The 9,645-nt window shown below is 30.2% G+C and overlaps 1 long non-coding RNA gene across 1 annotated transcript; it reads left to right on the top strand.

The window, feature by feature from the left end:
- The first annotated feature begins 242 nt into the window (after positions 1–242).
- LOC148765752 (uncharacterized) lies at positions 243–2,046 on the top strand. Its single transcript, XR_016029119.1, has 3 exons — positions 243–534; positions 1,257–1,351; positions 1,756–2,046. It is a non-coding gene; the product is annotated as an uncharacterized LOC148765752 (long non-coding RNA).
- Positions 2,047–9,645: the final 7,599 nt, after the last annotated feature.

Genomic DNA, 9,645 nt, shown 5'->3' with positions numbered 1-9,645 from the left:
GAAGAACCAAGCTAACATATGTGCGGGTAGTAAATTATCAAAGTGATGAATAACCGAGATACAACAAGATGGTAAAATAAAAAACACTACAAGAAAAGTGATATTTAATAGCGTAGTTTTATAGCGTGTTTGCAAATTCTGCTATTATTAGTTTTTGTCATATTAAATAACTAATTAATGAAAAAGTATAAACGCTATTAATATGGACAATTCCATTATCGAGGGTTTTTTAAGTCAAATTCACGGTCAAAAAGTGTAAAATCAGTCTCTCTCTATCGCCTCTATCGGCCGAATATCTTTTAGCCGCTTCGATCTCATCAAATACTCTGTCGCCTCCATCGTTCACAATAAAATGTCGCTCGCCTCCGTCATTGAGGAAAGGCTCGCCCCTGTCGTGTCCAGCCATATATTCACGAATTATTCTCTCCACCGTCGAAGCATAAAGCAAAACATTCAGCGAATCAATTGAAACACTCCGCTCTCTCTGGCTCGGCCAGCCGGCGCGACATTGCTGATTCTCTTTCCTTTCCATACGTAATGAGTATTTCTCACTCACCATTTATTTGATTTTGTGTAAAATTGTCTTCAATTTAGTTTTTTATTTCTTTTCGGCCAAAAAAAAAACCCTTATTCTACTCAATTGATTTGTTCTTTAATCTGCATCTATCATTTTATGTGTGTTTTGTTGCTGTTAGAAGAGAATAAGAAAATCTAGTGGTTGTTTTGTAGTTTAGGAGACATGGATCTCTCTTCAATTTTGATTGGTTCAATATGATTATGACTTTGTAAAGATTGTTCTCTCCGTTGTATTCCTTGATAGTAATTTAGTTTGCTCCATAGGTATTCCTTGATACTGGAAAAATGTATGTTCTCCCCCAGTTATTTTGTGCAGCATGTATATATAATGTTTTCTATTTTGAATTTTCTTGGGTGATTCAATAAATTGTCTGTATTTATCTATTTGTATGACTGTATTTGTGTTATATTCATATAAATTTAAGCATTTCGGTTGATGGCCTTTTTACTATATAAATAGTTAATTCCTTATTATAACAGAAATAACTACATTTAGCCTGATATGATGGAGGAAAAAGTGATTATTGTGTGTCTGATGTGTGCTTTTCATCCTTTGCATTGTGGATTCAAACATAAGAAGAATGCTATATTTTGCTTTCTTGTGAAATATTTTTTTAAATGTTTGGATTTCATGTTAAATATGTATATAACATGTCCGTTCAATTATCATGCTAGTTCAGAATTATTTAGTGGACAAGTGGATTTGAACGTCTCTCTGTAATACAATCCTCGGGCGCCTCTTTGTGATCCAATTTTTAAAAGGACGGGCAAAAAGGTAGATGATTATTTGTATTCCCCTACTTAAATACTGTTCTGTCATATTAAGATATTGACACTGTAATTCCATCACTTGTCCTTATATATTTAAATTTTACCAGGATGTTGGAGAGTCTTGAAGTAAGTATGTTGTTTTAGAATGATTTATGCTTCTTTTGATGATTTTCGTCCAAGGTTTTTTTTTTTTTTTCCTTCAGTAGAAGTCCATGAATATAGGTATACCACAGTTTCATCCAGTCATTTAATTCGATCCATTTACTAATGTACTCTTTTCGTCTCAGTTGTGATTCTATATTTATTTTCTGATGATTTTTTCTATCATTAGTTGTATAATTAGGTATTTTATGATAACTTATCAACAATTATTCAAACAATATTAACTAAGATTTATGGTTTTTACAGGGATATAAGCAAAGGAATTGGCAAAAACAAGAAAGTGGAAAACGAGATAGCAATGAAGTAAAAAAACGTGATAACAAGGATGAGAAAGCGGACTTAACTCAATGAGCTATTTTCCAAACTTGATGAGTTGATTGGAAAACGAGATAGCAGACTTGATGAATTCCTTTTGCTTCAAGTACATTTTTTTTAAATAATTATTCAAGTTCAACTTTAGGATTCTTGTGACTTGATGAATTGTATTGAATAGGATAAATTTAATATGTATTTATTTTTGCTTTATTTATTTTTTATCTGAAGGAAGATATTCTTATATATATATATATATATATATATATATATATATATATATATATATATATATATATATATATATATATATATATATATATATATATATATATATATATATATATATATATATATTAATTTGATTTTTGTACAAATGTTATTTTATATTTATTGTTATTATATAAAGATGCTTTATAGACGTAACAATGGCACATGAAAAGTGCTATAAAATAACCTAACATAGCATTTATAAAGCACAAATAAATAGAAAAACAATACAACTAAAACGCTATAGAAAAGGATAATAGCATTTAAACAACGCTATAAAAAAGGATAATAGCATTTAAATAACGCTATCAAATAACGTATATTAGCACTTTAAACACGCTATAAAATGCAGTACTGTGATAGCGTTCGTAAAGCGCTATAGAAACATCTTGACCTATTATAGCTCCGGCAGACATAGCGTTTTCAAAAACGCTATAATAGGATAGTATAGCGTTTTTGAAACGCTATGGATGACCTTTTATGGTGTAGTGAAAGTACTTTTGATTTTAATTGATTTGATTTTATAACTTATGAGTTATAGAATGAACAAAGGACAATTAATAAAATATGGTCTACATTGGATGAATGTACGTGGAAGTTAGTTTGTCTTCTTCCAAGTAGTAACCCATTAAGGTTTAGATGGACTATTCAAAAGAATGATTAAAATGTTGGTTCTATAATGCTAAATTAGTAGCTATGGAAAAATCTTGAATATTTATAACAAGATATTGGAACTCCTCAAGTCTTTCTAAAGTAATATTTGATAAAATTAGGTTACCAAGTAATTCTCATAGTAACGAGTGTGATCGACCAGTGTGTTTATATTAAAAGCACATGGAAGTATTAGACGACATTATATTGTAATCATGAGATAGTGATCATCATATTATTTTGAACGTTGAGAAAATATTGAAAAACATATTTGATGTGAAAGACGAGGGTCTAGACGATGTAATCTTATAGATTAAATTTACTAAAACAAAGATAGTCTTATTGAAAGTATCATGTTGAGACAGTACTAGAAAATTGATCTAGTTATTTGAAGACCAAAGTCTTTACTTTGCCAAAAATAATGATGAACAATGGTTCAATTACAAATATTTTTGGATAGTTTGGTTGTATAATGAATTGCAAACTAGTATATTGTGTAATTCCAAAATAAATAATAATTTGATATTATAAGGGTTCTTAGGTAAAATCTCAATATCGTCTTTAAATGAATTACATTAAAGAAAATATCCAATTGTATTAGAAAACTACTTTGAATATATGTGTCCACTAAGATTATGTATCTTGGAAATCCTCAAAGAAAAATGAATAGCTCGATTCATGGTGGAGTTCGAATATATAGCTTTCGATAAAGTTAGAAAAGAAGTTGAATAAACTTTATAAAATTATTTGAGGATGTTCCGTGTTGGACTAAGTTGATGCCTGCAATTATGAATAAATTGCGATAGTCAATCGATTACGATAAGGGCACAAAAGACATGTATAATCGCAAGTATCGACACATTCGCCGTAAACATAAGACCATTAAGCAATTGATCTCAAAATAAATAATTAACATAGATTATGAAAAATCTATGGTTAATAGCGGATCCGCGATTTAAAGTCAACTAAAGAGATCAAACATAGTGCATGTCTAGGGGTGTGAGATTAAAACCCATAAAGTAAGAATTTTTATAGTGGTAACCCAACCATGATGACTAGAGATCCCAAGAAACGGTTCAAAGGGACACTAAGCTATGGAAATTCAGTGATTCACTAAAGAGTATATATTCATATGAAATTATATATTTCCAACTCATTCCCGTGATAGACATTTAGTGATGCATGCAGAGGGGGTAAATGATAAGCGAAAGCTTTTAATGATTCCAAAATCTTGACAAAATGTGAGGTATTGACATGATACCTTTAATAGGACATCACCTATCTAAGTGTAGAAGTGTGGGCCATTTTAAAATGACAAACACTTATGAATCCAAGATGTGCTCCGGGGCCAAAATGGACGCAACCATGAGAACTGATGAAATGTGTGAAAAAATTGAGTCAAAATTCAATTTATCCAACAACAAAAAATCTCTGTCCCCCCACCAGCTAATTCATAATCACAATAACTTATGAATGGGAAAATAAGTTGGCATGTCATGAAAGTTCGTAATAAAATATGGGAAATATATAATTTTCATCCCTCAAGTTTGTCTCAATTTTGCATTTGATCCTCTTTGTTCATAAAAGAAAAATTAAAAAAATTAGTCCCTCATCTTTCAAAAAATTAATATTTTGTCCCCTTCTCATCAGTTTTCCGTTAGTACCTAACGGATCAAGCATGTGTCCGTCACTACCTTAACTGATAGACTAATGATAACTTAATGGAAAAGACAAAAAAAGTTAAATTGTTACATGAGGGATCAAATGTGTATTTTTTTCTGCGGATCTACAAACCCAATCCCAAGCAACGACGTCACTCTGAGTTATATATTAGGATAAATTACAACCACCTTCATGAGGTATGGTCAATTTACGAAAAAATTCCTCTTGTTTGGATAATTACATCTACCCCCCTCAACTATGATTTTTTCTTACATCTCCACCCTTATGGTGTCAAATTCAATATAATCATCTAGATTCTGTGAAATGTGCTCTAGTTTGTACTCATTTTGTGTAAAACTACAGTTTCTGATGCACCACAATATGATATATACAAGCCAAAAAACACATATTATGATCATCTTGCTTCAAAACGTAGTGTTCCAATAGGATAAAATTGGTACAAAAGTGATAATATTCTATATAATCTCGAAGATTCCACTAAATTTGATGAGTTGAGGGGGTGGTTGTAATTATCCAAACAAGAGGAGAGTTTTCGTAATTTAACCATACCTCAGGGGTGGTTGTAATTTACCCTATATTAATCAGTACATTTGCATTGCAATAATTGTGCAGCTAATTTTTAATCACCACTCTAAAAGTGCACATAAAAGAGAAAAATAATAATAATTGAAAAAAACAATGTAATATAAAAATGTCCACTTGAGAATGCATGACCGCATGTTGTATGATCGTATCAATTTGGTGTGTCTTTTAAATAGGGAAAATTATAGTTTTCGTCCTTCAAGTTTGCACCGATTTCATATTTGATACCTATGTTCACAAAAAAACACATTTGGTCCCTCATATTTCAATAATTTAACGTTTTTGGTCAATTATGTCAATTTACCGTTAGCCTCAATTAAGTCATTGATGGGTACATCCTTGATTCCGTTGTTTTAATGGAAAATTAACGGAAAATACTAAAAGTGTTGATTTTTTGACACACGAAGGACCAAATGTGTTTTTTATGAACATGAGGGACCAAATGTGAAATCAGTGCTAATATGAGGGACGAAAACTGTAATTTTCACGTTTTTAATATATTTTTAGCAATTTATCGTAAGAGAAGTGTAATGGTTACATATATAATTTGCACCTACTCTAATTTACGACATTTTGAAAAATTCGTTACGATCTTATGATTAGAAGTTTCCTTGAAAATATGGATAATTGGGTGAACACCCCTTTATTTTAAACTCATATGGATGGGAATCCAATACTATATGTGGATATAATATAAATTAAATAAAATTATTAGTACGTAGACATAAATACCCTCAATTATTATATATTTTTATATAGTAGTGGGAGAGTAATAGTTTTCTTCCCTCATGTTTGAGTTGATTCCACTTTTGGTCCACTCTTGTTCCAAATTGAACAAATTTCACCTCTAAGGTTCAATTTTAAACACATTTAGCCCCTCCATCACATGACCATTTACATCTAATGGAGAACACTATTTTTGGGGCCAAATTGAAATTTAAAATTATTTCAAGGCTGGAAAAGAAATTATTATTTATAAAATTAATTTTTAATCATATTTAGTATAATAAAATTTAAAATTGTTTCCCCATCCTTTTTTGATTTATTTATACACATATATATCATTTTGTTTGTAAATATTAATATATTATCAAAAATATATTCTAAGGTATTTGTATTTAATCTATAGTGTTTTGCATTTTACTTGTGAAAATGAAATATTAAGTATAATTCAAATTACAATTGTTTACCGGACAATTTGTCTTTTTACTTGTTTCTTGACTTATTTTATGTACATAAATATCATTTTGTTTGTTAAAATCAAAATATTATTCAAAAAATATTCTAATTTATTTGTATTTAATATATTTTTTTGCAATTTATTTGTGAAAATTAAATATTAGTCAATTTCTTTTTATTATACTAAATATTATTAAAAAATAATATTTAATAATATTAAATTTTAATTATTTTCCAGCCCCATAATAATTTTAAATTTCAATTTTGGCCCAAAATAGTATTTTAATGTGAATGGACACGTGGCGGAGGGGACAAAATGTGTTTAAAATTGAACATTGGAGGTGAAGTTTGTTCACTTTGGTACAAGGGGACCAAAAGTGGAATCAGGCTAAACATGAGGGACGAAAAATGTAATTCTCCTGTGAACCAAGTTATGTGAGATTTTTCTTCATTGAATCTCCTCCCAACTTATAATGAGAGAAAATGATGTAAAAATTATGAATAATGTAAAATATATGATAAATAGTCAGTTATTATGAGCAACTTATGTAATTTTAGTTTGTCATTTGCGATCACATTGTTGTACTTATTAAACTTGGAAAATATTTCTTGCATGTCAGTCCTTCTCAGGTTATTTGAATGTTTGTGAATAAAATAGAAATTTGTTTTGTCAAAAACAAGAATTGTTAACCCTAACAGTTCTATTTTAGCATGTCATATTGTCATATTAAATATTTCAGTTATATTTCTAAATATAACATTAGTGATAATGGCATGGTACCGAGGCTTCTCGAGCGACCCTACCATTGAAGACCTGGCCTGTAAAGACATGTTTCATGTTTCACTGCTCAGAATGTGACAAGGATTTTAACAGCAGACCACACCTCTCGATACATTACCGTAAGGAGCACAAGAAAACATTTTTCCCGGCAAAAAAGAAGGTTAAGATCGAGAAGATATGCCGTTGTATTATTTAACCAATTAATTATATTTTTGCCCCATGTTTATTTAAGCAAACTCGACATCCAATCGAAACAATGTTGAACGATAGAAGAAGACATGATCAATAACGACATCCATCATCGAAACTATGTTAGACGATAGAAGAAGACATGATCAATAAACATTAGGCCTTACAATTAACATATAACTGTTATGTTTTTTGTTCTAAAAAAACATGTTGTCTGATATAGAAATATATATATAGATCAACACTTGTACAGCCCCAAAAGCAACTCCATCGGTATTCGGAATCTATAAAATTAAAATGATAGATTAACTCAAACCAATAAATATTAGTACTAATATAAAATTCCTATTATATTTACTTACCAGCAATACATGATCATCTGAATATTTTGAATTTATCATGCATACAATCCCGTCAGGTGTCTGAAAGCACGTCAGAACAATTGAGAACATGTTTAGATGTCGTATTCTAATCACTTCCTGCTGCAAAAAATAAAAAACACATGAACAAAGAAATAAAACAAATTTTAATTAAGCAACATAAAATAAAGTTTGGATTTTACTATGTGACCTAATGGTCTTGATATCGCTAGCAACCAACCAATGTGATAGATAATTATCATGCAAAATAGTTTATTAGTGCCTGCTGATGCAATGTACGATCCAATAATGCATGGGGCTAAACAGGCCGCCAGAATGCTCAGGCATGTTATAGCTCGAATCTATTAAAAAATATAATAATTATTAAATAATTGTTACTGGAATAAGAATCTTATAATAAAATGTTGGGGGTGAGAATGGAGTAGTAAACAACATAGCAGACGGGAATAACTCGATCGCATAAGGTATGTGAGGATACCCAACGGCCGATCGCATGAGCCACACATAAGAATAAGAGCTCGAGTACTGTTTGCAGCTCTTACAAAATTTTGTGTGTGTAATTGTGTGTGTGCTTGAGTACCAAATAAGGACTGAACTGACAACCCATAAAAGGAAGCTCGATATATCATTCAATGACACAAAACAATCAAACTATCAACATATGGCATGCAATAATTTTTCGGAATCGGTTAATGCTCAACTATTTTCAAGAAATGATTTAAATAGGGAGTTGGGAAACTGAACATAAATTATGTAGCTAGAAAATGACTAATCAAAGACAAATAATAATTCAGTAATCAAGATGTGAACTTACTATTAGCTTCTTAAATTATTCTTCTTCTAGTAACAAGCAAGTATGTGGATTCCTTGTTTTTTCAGCATAATATATATATATATATATATATATATATATATATATATATATATATATATATATATATATATATATATATATATATATATATATATATATATGGGGATAGACACTTTTCTTTTTATGCATTTTCTTTTGTCTTTTCTTTTGGCTCATTTAATGTCAAAACTGTGTCGTTCTAATCTGTCTTCCAATCAGACATTACAAATCTTTTCTTTTTCATTTAATTCTCAAGCAGCTCGAACGCGACCTACGTGCTTGAATTTTCTTTTCTTTAAGCTTTTCTTCTATTCTGCTTCCTGCGGAACGACGTCGTTTAGAAGCATTAGCCTCAAATCTGGTCAACCATTGTTTTGGTGGTTTTGCTGGTTTTGCTTCTTTCTATTTTTTTTTTCTTGGGTTTTCGGGTGGTGGGGGAGGACAGAACAGATGTTCTATATTAGAAATACTCCATAATTTTACAATAACATGTTACATTTGTTTATTTTTTTAAGCTGAGTATGACGATTATTGATTTATTATTACACATAGTTCTTCGGTTTGGAGATTCCGTTTGAAGGTTAAGAAAGTATCATATTTGCTGATTCCTCACAACGAGTGTAAAATTTTCCTATATACTTGAAATTTGATTAATTACTTGATTGACATCATGAAATTTGAGTTATCCATAATAGTAAAAACCAATTTTTTTTCCTAAGATCTTGTCAGGGAATTGAGTCATATATTGAAACAATTGAAAAGGATGTGTCGGTTTGAGGTAAGACCTCTTTCCCTTCTTTATACTTCCTTAAGTAACTGTCAAAATACAGTAATAAACCCATTTATTTTATTTTGTGTGTAGAATTCTAAGAAATCTGAGAAAGGGTAAACGTACTCTTGTTGACGAATATGATGATGTTGAGTATGAGGAGACTCAACCACAAAGACGTAGTCTCCTACGAAAAGTAGTTTCACAAGAGGAGAACGACGACACGCAGTCAATAGAACATGCAAACAATACCCAAGCTACACAAGAAAAAGAAAAGGAAAAACGTGGTCCAACAACAATGACTATGATTTGTATAGGGCCTATTCAGAAGTTGCAACTGAGTTTTAGGAAAAGTTTGAGGGATGATCTTTGGTCTCTTGTTCAGGTAATATAATCAAGATGATAGACTTAGTAGATTGATTATCATTTACTTGGATGTTTAATTAACATATTTTTTAATATAGCAATCATTTGTCGTGAATGATAC

The sequence above is a fragment of the Erythranthe guttata genome, chromosome 13 (assembly GCF_056151865.1).
Source record: "Erythranthe guttata isolate IM_541 chromosome 13, IM_541, whole genome shotgun sequence".
Classification (NCBI taxonomy): Eukaryota; Viridiplantae; Streptophyta; class Magnoliopsida; order Lamiales; family Phrymaceae; genus Erythranthe; species Erythranthe guttata.
The sequence above is the reverse complement of the archived record's forward strand: the minus strand, read 5'-3'. Positions and strand labels throughout refer to the sequence as shown.